Consider the following 18,711-nt stretch of genomic DNA (forward strand, 5'->3'; position numbering starts at 1 on the left):
GCACATAGCCTGGTGGCAGATAACGAGAGTCAGAGAGCCCTAAAATGTACACAGAAAGCACGTGAAGAAAGAAAAAGTATTTCTCTCACTCTCTCCCCCATCCCCCCACCTCCTTCTTCCACCCCATCTCTCCGCTATCACTTAATTATCCCCCTTTCATTCAATCCCGCTCCCTCAATCTCTCTCACAATAATTACCCCCACACACAAAATGCAACACATACACAAAATGCAACACATACAAATACACAATGCAACACACACACCCCTTGTACCTGACATCACCTCCCCCTTGTAACTGACATCACCTCCCCCCCTTGTACCTCCTATCACCCCCGCAATTGCCCCGGGTCTCCCACACCTGTCGGCGGCACTGGATGAGGATTGGAGAGAGACGAGGGGGAGAGAGAAGAGGGTAGGGGGCTGAGAAGAAGGGGAGGGATGAGGTTGAAATGCGCTTTCCATAATTCTTACATAATATTTTTCTGCAAACAACGCAAGATCTAAAATATCAATGGAAGTATCACTGATCTGCATAGTTAAACACTATAATGCAATAATTGTCATTAAGATAATCGCAAAAAAACAAAAACAAAAGAATAGATTTTCCAGATTACATGCCCGTATCATGAGGACATCATCAATGTACCTGTACCAAAGTACTATGACAAAGGAGGAACTAGGTATATCAGCGCCCGGGGGAAAATACCACCAACCGCAGTCCCCCCCCCCCTGTATATTTTTCCTGAAGGAATGTGGGTTGTAGGGGAAGAAGGAAAGTTGGGGGGGGGGGAGAAGGAAAGTTGGGGAGGGAGAAGGAAAGTTGGGGGGGGGAGAAGGAAAGTTGGGGGGGAGAACGAAAGTTGGGGGGGGAAGGAAAGTTGGGGAGGGGGAAGGAAAGTTGGGGAGGGGGAAGGAAAGTTGGGGGGGGGAGAAGGAAAGTTGGGAGGGGGGGAGAAGGAAAGTTGGGGAGGGGGGAGAAGGAAAGTTGGGGAGGGGGGGAGAAGGAAAGTTGGGGGGGGGAGAAGGAAAGTTGGGGGGGAGGGCGGGGAGTTCAATCCCCCGTCAGTAGCCCTGTAAGTCGTCGTCACTAATTCTCTCACACAACCCCTCTCATGCCCCCCACACATTTTCCACGTTACATTGTCAACTCCCTTTCATGCGTCTCTATAGAATTACAGCATTATCATTCAATATTTTTAAACATAGATCAATATAAATATTTTTACCTCTCCTCTCTGGCTTTTTAATGGCTGCATTAGAATCCTTCATCAATTTTCTAGAGCAGGTTTTTCTTGCATAGATAAATGTTTTTTCTCTCTCTTATATTGGTGCTGTTTCGTATGCAATGTTGATTACGGTTGCCTGTAAGGATGGACAGGTTCGCAGGTTCGACATCTGAACAATCTTCTAAGTTTGCAAAGTTCAGATGTCCGAGTCGAACTTCGGAAAAATATGTTCAAATCACAGCAAAATGCAAGGAAACCCCAAGAAAGGTTTAACCCGTATTTAGTTCTTTACTCGCTGATGAAACTTTTGGGTTTGCGAAATAAAAATGTTAATAATATTAATTAAAAAAAAAAAGTTCAACCGAAATAAAAAATAATTCCTGCTTGTTTTGATTTTTTCCCCCACCATTTTGTTACAAATCCAAAACATAATTTAAAAAATGTATTTATAAAATGTGTTACCCGGAAGTAATAGATTGAGTTACCTCTCGTTTTCAAGTATGTCCCGGGCACAGAATTATGATGACAATACATGGTTACGTTAAATGAACAGAGGTTATACATTATATTTACACACATTTCATGGACAGTTAGAGATAATATATGTTATGGGCGTATGTAGCAGTTACAGACAAGGTTAAAATGGGAGACAGCTCAAGTTAAACGAACTTAGCACCAAAATTCCAGTAAAAGGGGCCCCACCATTGGCTGCTTGGGCCACACTGTAATACAGGGGCGCAATCAGAAAATCTGATTTGGGGGGTGCAGTCGCGGAGTCATGACGTACCGATGACGTCGCTATGTCATGACGATGCAGCGTCACCTGACGCCGCGATGCAGATTGAGCCGGCCTGCTCTCTTACAGAGACCCCTCTCTCTCCCACGACAGTCGGCCTCATTGCTGTGGGGGTGAGTGCGGGGCCCCTGTAATAGCAATTTTTGTGGCACCCCGCCCTCGTTATGCTACTGCTGTCATAGATAAAGCGCTCCAGAAGGGAAAACGGGAAAAACGGAGCACCATATCCAGCTATAAAAGAAAAACAGCCATCAGGAAGCGTTCCCATGTAATAAGCTAATTTAATGGAATCAGGTTAAATACAGCACACACCAACGCGTTTCGGACTGTAGATAGTCCTTTATCAAGGTGAACTCAACTGTGCTGAGTGGGATCATTTCTAAACCAGGCTACATCCTTCTAGACATTATTTATACAAGGGTTGTCTCACACCCAGCAATTCTCTGCAATTACAGTTTTCTTCTTAGAGCACTATACAACACATTTTTTCGTGATAAAGCGCTCCAACCTGCCTGCAATTAAACCGGTTCAGCTCCGGAAACCCCTCGCTTCCTACACACGTAACAAACAAATAAAAGGGGAACTGCTCCCTTTGAGATAATTTAAAACATTGCAGCAGATGACAGCTTTGCGTTATTAACAATACACTTGGAGGAGTAAGGACGGCATTAAAGAAGACAGCAAGGACGTGCAAAGCTGGGGTCGTTTGATTCTCAATTATATTGGCAAAATCTGACAACTCAGAAATAAAAATGCCAATAAAAAGGACCCGATTGTTTTATTTGGGGTAACTCCAACAAAAAGTCATTTATGTAAAAAAAAAAAAAAAAAAACATTATAAGTGGGAAGGAGAATTATTTTTAAAGACAGTTTTATATATTATAAAGTGCGCGCGCGCGTGTATGTGTATATATATATATATGTGTGTAGCCCCGGATCCCCGTTACCTCCGCTCTCCGGGGCAAGGGCGAGTGCCGTCGGAGCCAAGCGGCGGACCCGCCGGCACTTCTGGAGGGTGGGGACCGAACAGGGAGCGCTCCGGTGCTCCAGAGGCGGCCCGACAGTGCATGGCGCCGCCATGTTGTACTTCGCGCATGCGCAGTGCAGAAGGAGATACGGCGGCGATCAGAGGCATTGCGCATGCGCAGTGATCGCGCGCGCCGCACTAGCCTACCAGGGAAGGCTCTTGGAAGGGACTACATGTCCCATGAGCCCAGGAGCGAACCACATGACGCCAGGGGGCCAATAGGGCTGGAGTATCTCCCTGCTCTCAGGGATTGATACATTTCACGCGTGGAGCCCATGTTTGTCAGGACCAGGAAGAGCTAGGGGTAGGAGGTGAGTGCAGGGGTCTGTGACCCACTGCATTAGGCCAGCAGCCCCCTAGGCCCCAGTTAGGTCCTGAGCCACATTAACTGCTTGTTGTGCTATAGGGACAGGCCCTAGGTAGGGACTCTGCCCCATTATCTGTTTGGTAGTCAGGGACACAGTGCTGAAGCAGTGCAGCCCTGCGAGGTGGATTCTGGGCTCAGAACGCCACCAAAGACACAGAGACTTACGCTGATATTATCCACGCCGGAATTCACCCAACGCGGTGCGGATGACGACGTCGGACCGGACGGAATCCCTGTCGTAGTCTGCGGAACCCGGGGTTGGAGCCCCGGGCAGGTATCATTCTACAAGTGCACCAACACTGTACAGCAACGCAAGGAGCACGCCTAAAGGGCGGGGGTATCACTCAGGGACACTTACGTGGTAGAGTGGCCAAGGGCCCTGTATAGTACAGTTGGACACGGTGTAGCGGTACACGGTGGTTGGGAAGGATAATACTTTCAACGAGAGCAAGTATTGTGTGATTCATAGAGTATAAGTATATATATGTGCATGTGTTCAGTAAAGACCATTCTGTTTATACCAGTGAGTATTATTGTGTTGTGTCCTGTGAGGGACTCCTCCCGCTCCGTCGGGATCCCTCCCAGGTGGAGGCGTTGCACCACGAGATATTGTGATATATATATATGTACCCCAGGCTCTCCATGCAGAGGCTTAGGCTCCTGAGGGCCACACAGGTAAATGAGCACCAGTAGCGTTTGTATTCACAGGGAATGCCCGTTACATATATATATATAAAAATATATATAAATGCACATTTATTATAGATTATAAAGGTCCCTCCAGAAGGGAAAGATTAAAGATAACACACAATCATACCTGGTAGTGGGACTTAGTAGATCCTTGGAGCCAGAAAAAATGTTGAGCCTGCAGCCGGCAATAGGACTTTCAACTCTGTCCAATGCACTGCCTAGTGTAATGTCTTACTAGTGACTTCTGGTTCTGGGCATGACCGGTGCTTGTAACCAATACCAACACAGCCGGCAATCACTACAACCACTACAGTGGCTCTGCTGCCACCTTGTGGTATCATAGAGCAATCACTACCATTGCTATCATTGCTGTGGCTCTGCTGTCACCTTGTGGTACCTTAGACCAGGGGGGCGCAATCTTTTCCCCCTGCACCCCCCTGCAGGCTTTCCCTCTCTCCTCGCGCCCCCCCCTTACCTTGATTCAGACATCCTGGCGTCATGATGTCACTTTGTCACGGCAACGTGACATCACATGACCCCATGGCATCATTTGACGCTGCGTTGCCATGGCGACGCGTCACCAGGAGCGTCAAAATCAAGGTAAGTAAGGGTTACAGAGGCCTTGCAGCTCTCCCGGCATTAATTTAAATGCCTTCGGGAAGCGTGCGGGGGCCTCTGTAAACCCTGCGCCCCCGCGGTGTCTCGCGCCCCCCCTGGGCACCCCAACTTTGCGCACCGCTGCCTTAGACCAGGGGTGTTCAAACCAGGAGGCGTGCCCCTTACAGACGCCTTAGGCCAGGTCAACGCTGGCTACTGCAGCGCCCTCTGTGGCGGACGCTGCAGGGACAAGATCCACGTGATAATGGGGCTGGGCCCGCTGCGAGGGGCGGCCGCCGCACTGCGCCGACAGAAACTCCTGCTCTCAAGAAAATTGAGAGCAGGAGTTGTGATGGAGCGTTAGGCGAAGCCCCCCCAGCGGTTCAGCCAATGAGGGCGAACCTGCCGGGTGATGTCACGGCCGTGCCCCCGTCACGCCCCCCCTGTCTTTCCCCCTGCAGCTCATTGCAGACCAGGGCACTCGGCTGGCGTGCGTGCAGCGCAGGCAGCGGGGCCGCAGCCTTAGACCGCGAGCATGGTGCCTCGGGCCGCTCTGAGCCGCACTCCTGCTCAGCCCCGCCTGCTCAAGCAGGAGCTTTTTTTGCGTCCTGTCAGACGAGGCAGCGAGCGCGCTTGGGAGGCGGGACGGAGGCGTGGTGGGAGATGGGGCTAGTCCATCGTTCCCATTGGTTGTTTGCGGTCACGCGACCGGCCCTCCGCTCCCGTAAGCGCGAAAACTTAAATGAATATGCCGGCTGCAATTCAGCACGCCTCCTCCGCACGCGCCCGCTAAAGCCACACACATAGCAGATGCAGGAGGTAAGTGTGCTGGCTCAGCGCGGTATTTTTACCATGTCCAAGGCCTTAGACCAATCACTACCATTGCTATGGGTCTGCTGCCACCTTGTGGTGCTTTAGATAAATAGCACTCAGTATAGTCTAACATTGAACAGACATATAGAGACATATACAGTATGTCAACAGCTGTAAATTCACATTATTTTGAGGTTAAAGTTAAACTTGCGCCTGTTTTCATCACTGTATCAAAATGCTTTTAATCATCATGTGATTTTTAGGGGAGGTGTTATAGGCACCATTTATAGCAGCAATTAGGGGACGAGATTTAGAGAAAGGTTACAGGGAGGGTGACCAGATTTTCAAAATGAAAAACCGGGACACATTAAAAAATTATTTATAAAACAAATTACATCACGTGACGCCCCTCGTTGCCATGACAATGTGGCATCACGTGATGCCTCGGCGCCATAATACGTCTCGTTGTCATCAACTTGATGCCGCTTGACGTCATGGAGTGTCTCGTTGTTATGGCAATGGGCATTACTGTACGTGACGTCGCGTAGCCATGTTGATGGAATTTGGAGGCGAAGATACAGCCACACACAGACACATGGACAGTGACACACACACACACACAGTGACAGTGACACACAAACACAGTGACACACACAGTGACAGTGACACACACACACACACAGTGACAGTGACACACACAGAGACACACAAACACAGAGACACACACACCGTGACACACACACACAATGACAGTGAGACACACACACAGTGACAGTGAGACACACACACAGTGACAGTGAGACACACACACACACACACACACACACACACAGTGACAGACACACACAGACAGTGACACACACACACACACACAGTGACAGACACACACAGACAGTGACACACACACACACAGAGACAATGACACACACAGAGACAGTGGCACACACACACAGAGGCACACACACACAGACAGTGGCACACACAGACTGTGGCACACACACACACACACACACACACACACACACACACACACACATACACACACACACGCATACACTGTGACACACACACAGACAGTGACACACACACAAACACACACACACACACACACACACACACACACACACACACACACACACACACACACACACAGTGACACAAATACTGACACACAGTGACACACACACTGACACACAGTGACACACACACTGACACTGACACACAGTGATACACAAACACAAAATAAGCCCACCTCTGCAAACACACAAAAATAAGGCCTCTCCCCCCTTGGGGTGGGTAAGGTGCCTGGGAGGGGGTATAAGGGGGCATGTGGGTTACCTGGGGCCCGTGGATGGGCTGCTGAAGCTGCATAGGTAGCCAGTGCAGCTGAGAGACTGGCAGGCCTGCGGAGCCTAAAGGGAGGGACAGAGGGGCGGAGCCTAAGAAAAGGGAGGAACCGGCATTATTGGAGGAGAGAAGGGAGGGGGCAGTGCTGAGGGAAGGGGAGGCCCGGCTTGCAGCACCTCGTCAAAACTCCGCCCCCCCATCCTCCAATCACAGCCAGCATTCTCCTGCTATCTCTGCGCCCCCACCCCTCCCTCCACCCACTTGGGAGGGCAGCCAGCATCCTCCGCTCCCCGCAACCCCAAAAGCCGGGACCCCAAGTAAAAACAGGGACAATTTGAGAATTAATTGGAAACCGGGACAGCACATGAAGAACCGGGACTGTCCCGGCTAAACCGGGACAACTGGTCACCCTAGTTACAGGAGCAGTGAGGGGAGAAGTTATATTTATTTATAAAAATGTATTACCAGGAAGTAATACATTGAGAGTTAACTCTCGTTTTCCAGTATGTCCTGAGCACACAGTTGACAATTCATGGTTACATTAAATGAACAGAGATTATACATTATATTTACAGATATTTATTTCATGGACAGTATATTTTATGGGTGCGTGTACTGTAACAGTTAGAGACAAGGTTAAAATGTGAGATTGAAGCTGATGTCTTGAAAGAACATTTGAGAATCTCAGGTAGATTGTTCCATTTCTGAGGTGCACGGTAAGAGACCGGGGAGCGGCCAGATTCTTTGTTGAACCTTAGGACCATGAACAGTTTATTGGAGTCTGATCTCAGGTGATAAGTGCTGCATGTGGTAGGGGTGAGGAGCTTGTTCAGGTAGCTGGGTAGCTTGCCCAGAGAGTATTTGAAGGCAAGACTGGATAAATTAACTTTGCACCAGGACTCAAGTGACGACCAATCTAGTTCTTTGAGCATTTCGCAGTGATGTGTGCTGTAGTTGCATTGGAGGATAAAGCAGCATATTGAGTTGTAGAGGGTGTCTAGTTTGCTAAGGTGGGTTTGGGGTGCTGTACCAAGTAGCAAATCCAATTCAATGATAATTATATTGTAATGCGTGAACCCATTATCAATACAGAGTGTCAGAGTATGTAGTATAATTCTGATGGTTCTTTCTTTCATACATATTATATCTGATTTGCACAGGCTCTTTCTTCATTTAGTATATATTTCTGATTATATATTCAGTTATAATAAGGGTACAACTGTCCCAAGATCTCTGTAGATTAGGAGAGACGGAGCGACAATAACGTATAAAAAACTTTACTAAAAATAATTTTTTTTAGGAAACCCCTGATAAAGCTGACAGGTGTCTGAGAAACGCGTAGGTTCAATTGCGCATGTGCAGGTGTGAGCCGAATTGGAAAAGCAGGCTGATCGCATTGTACTCTGAACCGGCAAGAAGAGAGGAGATCCGAGAAGATCCCTGTCTGAACTGCAGTGCATAGGAGGTGCGTTGAGTGACGCGGACCCTCGAAGGAACGTAACACGCGCTGACATCAGAGTGGACGAACGCGGAAGTGGACACAGGTATCAACACACGAGGGATGCTCTGAGACATCTCCAAGCAGGACAGGAGTACCAGAGCTTCTTATTGGCAGTTCCTGTTTTCTAAAGAACCGGAGAAAAAGGGCTGGTGACGGCCTAAAAGGTTCACACCGCATATTTTAATGTGGCAATCCGCGAGTGAATTTCCAAATGTCTTTTTTATGTGATTTTTAGTCATGTTTTTTTTATATGTTATTGTCCTATGGCTATTTTTTATTTCTTTTGCATGTGATGTATGAGGCATCCATAATCATCTAACACCACAGTTCATGCTGAAGAGGGAATAAGTTAAGTTAATAGAAATGATCCTTCTCTATCACTTAACACTCAGTCACGGGTATTAGTTATTCGTTGATGCATTATCATCCACAGAATACGTTTGGTTATTCAATTAAGACTAAAGAAGGCACTATATGCATAAACCCAAAGCCATCGTTCTTACAGAAACATGGCTAACCCCTAAAACCCCTGATGCAAATATTGACATTCAGGGATACTCCATTTTTAGGAGAGATAGGTCAAAGAGAGGAGGAGGGGTGTTATTTTATATTGCAGACACCTTACAATTTACACTGTTAAATTGTCCCCCAAGTCCACTCTCTTTTGAAACTCTAGTTGGCAAAATCTGCCTCCCCTTTTCTAAGCCCATCTTGCTTGCTGGCATCTACCGCCCCCCTAAAGCCCCTCTACAATCCTTGACTGATATCACCCAATTTCTTGGCTCCATTTCCTCTCTGAATGAGAAGAGTGAGCTGCTAGTTCTTGGGGATTTCAACTTCAATTGGCTTGACCGTAAAAACTACAAAATCCAGATACAACTCAAGTCACTTAACCTATCGCAACTCATTTCCCAACCCACACGGATAAACCTGAAATCTCACAACCATTCCTTGCTAGACTGGATTCTCTCCTCAAACCCCAGCAGAATCCAATCCTCTGGCATCCTTCCTGATATTTTCAGTGACCATGCAATAGTGTACTGTGTAAGGAAAATTAAACCGCCCCAATCAAGCCCTAAAGTTCTCCTCACTAGAACATTTAAAAACTTTAACCCACAACAGTTTCTGGATGACCTTACCAACTGCCCATGGCACAGAATCGATTTAATTCCCGACCCTGATTCTGCGCTCGACTATTTCCAATCCGAGTTCTTAAAACTCTGCGATACCTATGCTCCACTACGCAAAATAAGGGTACGGGGGGCCCACCTTCCATGGGTTACACCTGACCTTATAGCACTCTACCAGTTCAGGGATGCCTTGTGGAAAAGCTACAAAGTAACTGGGACTACCAAGGATCTCAATCACTACAGATGCCTGCGGAACATGTGCACAAGGCAAACAAGGCATGCAAAAGCACAATATTACTCTGACAATCTCCACCAAAATACATCAAACCCAGCTAACTTCTGGAAGGTTATCAACAATATATTCCAGCCTCCTAACCATCAACAACCAAGTAATATCACTAAGGGGGATAGTACTCTGACAAACCCCACTGACATTGCAAATGCATTCAATGATTACTTTGTGGGGTGTGCCACTAACTTATTAGCGAAACGCAGCACAAACCCCAATCATGAATCTCATCCTGGGAGTATCCCTACAGTCCCACCCCCTCCCAACACTGCCCACAATTTTCAATTTAGCCCAGTATCTGAAGAGGAGATTACACAAGCGCTCCTCAAACTAAAACAAAGCAGCCAATGTGGACCCGACTTACTACAATCTAGGTTCCTACGACTCGGTGCCCCAGCCATTGCCAAACCAATTGCGTCCATAGTCAACTCTATCCTGTCTGCAGGCCATATCCCTAAGACCTGGAAAACTGCCAGAGTTGTCCCAATCTTCAAAAGTGGGGACAAAAACACTGTCTCAAACTACAGGCCAATCTCACTTCTCCCAATTCTATCCAAAGTTATGGAAAAATGTGTCCACTCCCAATTAAGCGATTTCTACACCAAGACAAATTTCCCTAGCCAATTCCAGTCTGGGTTTCGTCCCAAACACTCCACCGTAACTACCCTGCTAAAAGTTTGCAATGAAATCCAGTGTGGAATGGAACGGGGACAACTCACTGGTTCAGTATTCCTAGATTTTGCAAAGGCTTTTGACACAGTTGATCATGTTATCCTGCTTAACAAACTCCAGAGCTCTGGAATAGGGAAGCATGCTTTAAACTGGTTTCAGTCCTACCTATCAGGAAGATCCCAACATGTGTCCATCTCAGGCTCTAACTCCAACCCCCTGGATATCACCTGTGGTGTCCCGCAAGGCTCTGTTCTGGGGCCCCTACTCTTCTCAGTGTTCATTAATGATCTTCCCACAGCTTGTAAGGAAGCCTCAATACACATGTATGCAGATGACACAATCCTGTATGCACACAGCCATAGCCTCTCTGACCTTCAACACATACTTCAGTCTGACTTTTTGAGACTCGAAAACTTGATTTCCCAAAACAAACTGTTTTTAAACACTGACAAGACTGTAACAATGGTATTTGGGACCAAGACTAAATTTGTAAAGCTTCCAGTGACTGAGCTCCTGATTAGAACCAACGCTAACACCACCCTAACACCTGTCACTAGTTTTAAATACCTGGGCTTATGGTTTGACTCCCACTTAACATTCGGGATGCACATTGATACCCTGACAACCAAGACCTATGCCAAACTAGGGGTACTTTACAGGAACAAATCCTCCCTAAGTCTCCTGGTCAGAAAGCGTATTGCACAGCAGATGCTAATGCCAATTATTGACTATGGAGACATAGTATATGGCTCGGCTCCTCAAACCCACCTTAGCAAACTTGACACCCTCTACAATTCAATTTGTCGTTTTGTTCTCCAATGCAACTATAACACACATCACTGCAAAATGCTCAAAGAACTTGATTGGTCATCACTAGAGTCTAGGCGCAAAGTTCACCTTTCCTGTCTCACCCTCAAATACTTTCTGGGCAAGCTACCCAGCTACCTGAACAAGCTCCTCACCCCTACCACATGCAGCACCTATCACCTGAGATCAGACTCCAAAAGACTATTAATGGTCCCAAGACTCAACAATGTATCCGGACGTTCCTCCTTCTCCTTCCGTGCACCCCAAAACTGGAACAACCTACCAGAGACTCTCATATCCACCACCAGCTTAAGTTCTTTCAAATCTAAGGCTGTCTCACACTTTAATCTGGTCTGTAACTGTTTCATACGCTCATAATATATATTTTCTTTAACTGTGCACGCAATGTCTTGTATATAATGTATTCCTTGTTCATTTACGTAACTGTACTTGTAACCATGTATTATTTGTTTTACTCTGTGCCCAGGACATACTTGAAAACAAGAGGTAACTCTCAATGTATTACTTCCTGGTAAAATATTTTATAAATAAATAAATAATATTATAGTCTTTGAAGAACACGTGGAGTAATACTCCTATAGATTTATTGATTTTATATCTGGATAAAGGTGTTGAACGAGCACATTTTTATTGAAGCAAAAATTGAGATATTTTCACTATTAAGGAATTTCCTGCCTGAATGTGGGCACATCACGGTGTTTAAAGGACATGGGTTGTATATATACTTTATTGAAGCAATATTGTATTATTTTCTCTTTATATCTATCGGAGAATAACAGCACCATCAACCAGAGTTCAAGCGCCAAGGAGGACTTTCTTTCTTCACATTTCTACCAAGAAGGTTTTTGAACAAACCTTCAAGTCTTCTGGGCTGCAGGACACTGGACAATACATTCATTGGTGTTGTACTAATTAAGTTGTATGCAATACTGTGACATGGTTTATTGAGTGCTATGGTTCTGTTCACATCATACTTAGATAATTGCTGAAGACTGAAAAGAGTAGGGGCCCCGGAACAGAGCCCTGTGGGACCCCACAGGGGATATCCAAGGATTTGGAGTTAGAGCCCGAGATAGACACAAATTGGGATCTACCTGATAGGTAGAAGTGAAACCAATTTAAAACATGTTCTCCTATTTGAGAGCACTGAAGTTTTTTTAACAAGATAACATGATCAATAGCATCAAAAGCCTTCACACAATCTACAAATATTGCACAAGTGAGTTTTCCCAATTCCACTCCACACTGGATCTCATTGCAAACGTTTAAGAGGGTAGTTACCATGGAGTGGTTTGACCGAAAGCCGGATTGGCTAAGGAAACTTGTCTTGCAAAAATAAGTCCACTCCCAATTAATTAATTACTATACCATGACTTTGGATAGTATTGGGAGAGGAAGAGTATAGGAAGAGTTTATAGGAGCAGTTAGGGGAAGAGTTTATAGGAGCAGTTAGGGGAGGAGTTATAGGGAGCAGTTATAGGAGCAGTTAGGGGAGGAGTTATAGGGAGCAGTTATAGGAGCAGTTTGGGGAGGAGTTATAGGGAGCGGTTATAGGAGCAGTTAGGGGAGGAGTTATAGGGAGCGGTTATAGGACCAGTTAGGGGAGGAGTTATAGGGAGCGGTTATAGGAGCATTTAGGGGAGGAGTTATAGGGAGCGGTTATAGGAGCAGTTAGAGGAGGAGTTATAAGGAGCGGTTATAGGAGCAGTTAGGGGAGGAGTTACAGGGAGCAGTTATAGGAGCAGTTAGGGGAGGAGTTACAGGGAGCGGTTATAGGAGCAGTTAGGGGAGGAGTTACAGGGAGCGGTTATAGGAGCAGTTAGGGGAGGAGTTATAGGGAGCGGTTATAGGAGCAGTTAGGGGAGGAGTTATTGGGAGCGGTTAGGGGAGGAGTTACAGGGAGCGGTTATAGGAGCAGTTAAGGGAGGAGTTATTGGGAGCAGTTATAGGAGCAGTTAGGGGAGGAGTTACAGAGAGCGGTTATAGGAGCAGTTAGGGGAGGAGTTATTGGGAGCGGTTATAGGAGCAGTTAGGGGAGGAGTTATTGGGAGCGGTTATAGGAGCAGTTAGGGGAGGAGTTACAGGGAGCAGTTATAGGAGCAGTTAGGGGAGGAGTTACAGGGAGCGGTTATAGGAGCAGTTAGGGGAGGAGTTACAGGGAGCGGTTATAGGAGCAGTTAGGGGAGGAGTTATAGGGAGCGGTTATAGGAGCAGTTAGGGGAGGAGTTATTGGGAGCGTTTATAGGAGCAGTTAGGGGAGGAGTTACAGGGAGCGGTTATAGGAGCAGTTAGGGGAGGAGTTATTGGGAGCGGTTAGGGGAGGAGTTACAGGGAGCGGTTATAGGAGCAGTTAGGGGAGGAGTTTCAGGGAGCAGTTAGGGGAGGAGTTACAGGGAGCGGTTATAGGAGCAGTTAGGGGAGGAGTTACAGGGAGCGGTTATAGGAGCAGTTAGGGGAGGAGTTATTGGGAGCGGTTATAGGAGCAGTTAGGGGAGGAGTTACAGGGAGCGGTTATAGGAGGAGTTAGGGTTGGAGTTATAGGGATCAGTAATATATCTCATGATGAAACAAGAATTTATGAAGCAAATAGGTGTCACTTAACCAGTTTGAAAAAAGAAAAGAGAGAGAGAGAGGGCAAACTCCATAGAGACGTACTTTACTCAAATAATCAGAGAGAAGCAAATACAATTGAACTCACAAACAATTGGTGTAAGTCAGTGTGTAGTATAAGATCAGTTTCTGCTGCCGCTGTGCCCTGAACCTGTGGCGTTGTGGACATCCCTTACGCACCACATGTCTGGGTTACAACGTCACACCATGTCAGGACTGCCCACCAGCTCCGCCGCTGCCTCCCCACTCCCTAACTTCTCAAAAGTCAATAGAGAGCTCCCCTACGCATTTCGAGGAGTCTTCCTCTTCGTCAGGAGTACCCAACTCTCTACTAGCTGAAGCGGACTTTAAACCCTGTGGTGGCTGTAACCCGGCATCTGACTTCCCCACTCATTGCAACCCAAAGAGATACAAGAGACTTGATTTCATTTGGACTCTCTGGGACTTGTATTAACAAACGGTCCGTTAGTCCCTGAGTAGGTTCTTTACTGTTATTCCAATTTTATTATCTATGGTCTTAGCGCATGTTTCTAGGATTAATTGATGTGTGATAGCCACCTACCTCCTATATTTGTTTCAGTTTACTATTTACATGCAGCTACTCAGTGACGGTTAGCTATCTTTATATCTCCGGTTTATGTGCTGGAGAGTATGATTTATACACCGGAATATTTTTATGTGGGAACGCAGATCAAGCACATTTTAGTGATCTCCCAAGCATTGCTGGTCCCTTTTGTCAGTAAAGGGTTTAATGGCTTAATGGGCGTAAATATGAAATGCAACCCTATCCCATAGGCTAGATAAGGTTAGTAAGTAAGAGCTGAAGAAAGACCGGGCTGGATTATTACACAGTTGATCCCATAGTTCAGTAGATTGGCAGGTATGGTCTTCGAATGAGCCACTGATTGAGCTGCCTATGCTGAAGCAGGGATATCCTGAAAACCTGACCGGTTGGTAACTCTTGAGGACTGGAGTTGGCTACCCCGTGTGTACTGTACATAATAGAAAAGGCGTTGTGTGTGTGAGTGACTTTACCATATGTGAATCCATTGTCATTAAACCTTTTTAGCTATACAGCTGGCACCTACGTTGGGCTTTGCACAGACATAATCTCTGAGCATCAATTAACACCTGTTCATTAATTAAGCAGCTCCCACAGCTAATTAATAACAAATCTACGTGGGCAATTGGTAAAATTACAATACATACATAAATATATAGTGTGTGTGCGTGTGTATAGGCATATGATGAATCACACACATTGAGTATGATTCATCTAGCAATGGAAAGACGATAATATGGTACATTGGGCTGCATGTTAATTATTTGTATAATGCATGTATAGTCTTTTCAATAAAAGTTACTTTTATAGCTTACAGATCCAATCTGTTAAACATTTCTGTCTGTGTTGCAATAATATGTTCTTCACTTTATTATCCCCTTATCTACCGTGACTTTTTTACTAATGGGATGGGTGGTCATAAAACACAATCACACTGGCAGTTTTTAATTCATATAAATGCATAAACACATAATTGCATGTGTATGTGTTTGTGTGCGTGTATATGTATGTATGTAGATGTAGAGGTATCTGTACCATGTTAGCCGAGCTTAATAATCAAAAATGAACAGACGATACCGTTCTGTGGCTAACGAAATGGTTTTATTTGTGCGAGCTTTTGAGATGCACTGATCTGTTCTTCCGGCGATGTTACAATGAATAAAGCAGGCAAGGGGTTTACTTAAAAACAGTGCGTCCTGTAATGTATCTGTGACTGAAGCCTATCCCTCCACCCTGTGCTGTATGTGATTTATGACTTAAGGTGTTAAATGGTCCCTGAATGTTAGTGATGTAAGAGTATGTGTATTGTGATGCCCACACCAAGTTGCAGTCTCTTTTAGTCCCAATTTAAGTAAGGAAACACTGTATCTCTTTTTACAGGGATTAAAGCATATGATAACAGGCCCACCGTCCCTTTAAGTCAAAGAAATCATAAAATAAAATACCTATTCCCTTTAGGGAAAAACTAAACATCAGCTGCAGCCCTCTCTAATGGTAGCTGGCAGCTAAGCTAGTTGCCAGCTTAAAACATGTACTAACATATGCACCCCATATAAACTGTCTTAAGCACAACAATAAAGTGTCTTGCTTGTCCGTGGTCCTTTGGAGCAGACGTCCCCGCTTCAGCACGGTCTCTCCTCCTTTCCTTCCTTAGGGGAACTCAGCCCCATATGAGCTCAGAGAAACTCTCCTCTGCAGGTCCACTGTAAAGGGCTATGCCAGCCTTCCTTCTTTAGTTGGGGAGCACTTCTCTGCCCCTCTCTGGGACAGCAATTTCTCATTCTCTGACTCTCAGCATTGTCTCTCTGGCAGCATGGGAGCTCTCTGTTTGCCTTAAACACTTCCTTGTTCACTCAAGGACTCCATTCTGATTAATTATGCAGCAGCTGTTACTGGCTACTCTGGGGAAGATTAACTCTGTGTAGACTGGAAAGCACACTTACTGCACTGTTCCAGCACATATAGATACCTGATGGTATCACAGTATGTGTATGTATGTGTGTATGTGTGTAAATATAAATTTATAAAGCGCCCACAGTTTATACAGCGCATCACAAAAAGGTGTGTTTGGGAGTGTATACCAATGGTGTGGGTAGGCCTTATGATGGCAATCTCAAGCAGGACTCTCTATTGGACTCGCTGTGTACAAAGTCCCGTGTATGTGCACTGGCAGCGAGGAGTGTCAGTTGGGAGTCTTAGAACAGGACCATCTAAGCCAGGATGGTTCATTCTTGTGACGTCATGTCACAGGGGATGCACTGGGTTTGTGGCGCCACTTTCAGATCACTGAGTGAGGTGCATATGGTTTGGTTGTTTCACAGTTTGGTTGCTCTTGAAAAAGGCTGCTATGAGACACACACACACACACACATACTGTACATATATACATATGAATATTTATTTATCAGGCACTGTTACATACAGGCAGCTAATTATTGCCATTTCAGTTAAACTGCACATGTAACCAATAAAAAGAACTGTGCCACTGAGGAAATAAAACGCTTCACGAAATCAAAACAGCTTACAGCGAGCTACAACATGACACCCTATTTAATGTGGCAAGCAATGGAACCATTCATCATGGGTTGTTATTCCATCCACGCCCCAGCTGTGAAACCAAATCTACGTACGTACCAGCACTCACTGTCTAATAGCTAAATGATGAAAACAGTTGTATGCAGAAAATACATCTTAATATATAAAATCGAATGGTTAGTGAGGTTAGTGCTATCTGCGGTGAATCTGATTGGTCCTCAGCCTTTGGCCAATCAGATTGCTGTGTGTGGCGTCACCCAATTGCCACTCTCTTCCCCCTCGGCTCGCGACACACACACACACACACACACACACACACACACACACACACACACAATCACCTCTCCCCCTCCCCGCTCCAAATCACCCCTCCCCAGCGGCATCACCTCTCCCCGCTCCAAATCACCTCTCCCCCTCCCCAGCGGCATCACCTCTCCCCCTCCCCGCTCCAAATCACCTCTCCCCCCTCCCCAGCGGCATCACCTCTCCCCGCTCCAAATCACCTCTCCCCCTCCCCAGCGGCGTTCAAACTCACCTCTCCCCCTCCCCAGCGGCATCACCTCTCCCCCCTCCCCGCTCCAAATCACCTCTCCCCCTCCCCGCTCCAAATCACCTCTCCCCCTCCCCGCTCCAAATCACCTCTCCCCCTCCCCAGCGGCATCACCTCTCCCCCCTCCCCAGCGGCGCTCAAACTCACCTCTCCCCCTCCCCAGCGGCATCACCTCTCCCCCTCCCCAGCGGCATCACCTCTCCCCCTCCCCAGCGGCATCACCTCTCCCCCCTCCCCGCTCCAAATCACCTCTCCCCCCTCCCCGCTCCAAATCACCTCTCCCCGCTCCAAATCACCTCTCCCCCCTCCCGGCGGGGGAACAGGCAGCTGCCACGCGGCGCGTAAGATGGCGGACACCCTTCCTCCCTCGCGGCACCGAGTCAGAAGATGGCGGCGGCGGCCGGAAGTACAGGTAGGTGTCGCTCCCCCACCTCCGGCGCCAAACGGAAGTGAGAAAGGGCGCATCAACTGAGACGTGTGTGTGTGTGTGTGTGTGTGTGTGTCTGTCTGTCACTGTCCACTGCCCCCCCCTCCTGTCCACTGCCCCCCCTCCTGTCCACTGCCCCCCTCCTGTCCACTGCCCCCCTCCTGTCCACTGCCCCCCCACTCCTGTCCACTGCCCCCCACTCCTGTCCACTGCCCCCCACTCCTGTCCACTGCCCCCCACTCCTGTCCACTGCCCCCCTTCCTGTCCACTGCCCCCCCCTCCTGTCCACTGCCCCCCCTCCTGTCCACTGCCCCCCCTCCTGTCCACTGCCCCCCCCTCCTGTCCACTGCCCCCCCCTCCTGTCCACTGCCCCCCCTCCTGTCCACTGCCCCCCCCTCCTGTCCACTGCCCCCCTCCTGTCCACTGCCCCCCCCTCCTGTCCACTGCCCCCCCCTCCTGTCCACTGCCCCCCCTCCTGTCCACTGCCCCCCCTCCTGTCCACTGCCCCCCCCTCCTGTCCACTGCCCCCCCCTCCTGTCCACTGCCCCCCCCCTCCTGTCCACTGCCCCCCCCTCCTGTCCACTGCCCCCCCCTCCTGTCCACTGCCCCCCCCTCCTGTCCACTGCCCCCCCCTCCTGTCCACTGCCCCCCCTCCTGTCCACTGCCCCCCCTCCTGTCCACTGCCCCCCCTCCTGTCCACTGCCCCCCCCTCCTGTCCACTGCCCCCCCTTCCTGTCCACTG

The 18,711-nt window shown here is 47.6% G+C and overlaps 1 protein-coding gene and 1 long non-coding RNA gene across 3 annotated transcripts in view; one reads left to right on the forward strand and one right to left on the reverse strand.

Annotated features, from left to right (window-relative positions):
• LOC142496780 (ultra-long-chain fatty acid omega-hydroxylase-like) overlaps positions 1 to 4,351 on the reverse strand; it is a 52,299-nt gene extending 47,948 nt beyond the window's left edge. For both annotated transcript variants that reach the window (XM_075603706.1, XM_075603708.1), the window contains exon 1: positions 4,236 to 4,351. The gene's annotated coding sequence lies outside the window, so the exon portion shown is untranslated. The remainder of the gene's footprint in view (positions 1 to 4,235) is intronic.
• Positions 1 to 18,711, forward strand: part of LOC142496411 (uncharacterized) — a 510,055-nt gene that overhangs the window by 68,271 nt on the left and 423,073 nt on the right. The gene's annotated exons all lie outside the window — the stretch shown is intronic.

The sequence above is a fragment of the Ascaphus truei genome, chromosome 6 (genome assembly GCF_040206685.1).
Source record: "Ascaphus truei isolate aAscTru1 chromosome 6, aAscTru1.hap1, whole genome shotgun sequence".
Lineage (NCBI taxonomy): Eukaryota > Metazoa > Chordata > Amphibia > Anura > Ascaphidae > Ascaphus > Ascaphus truei.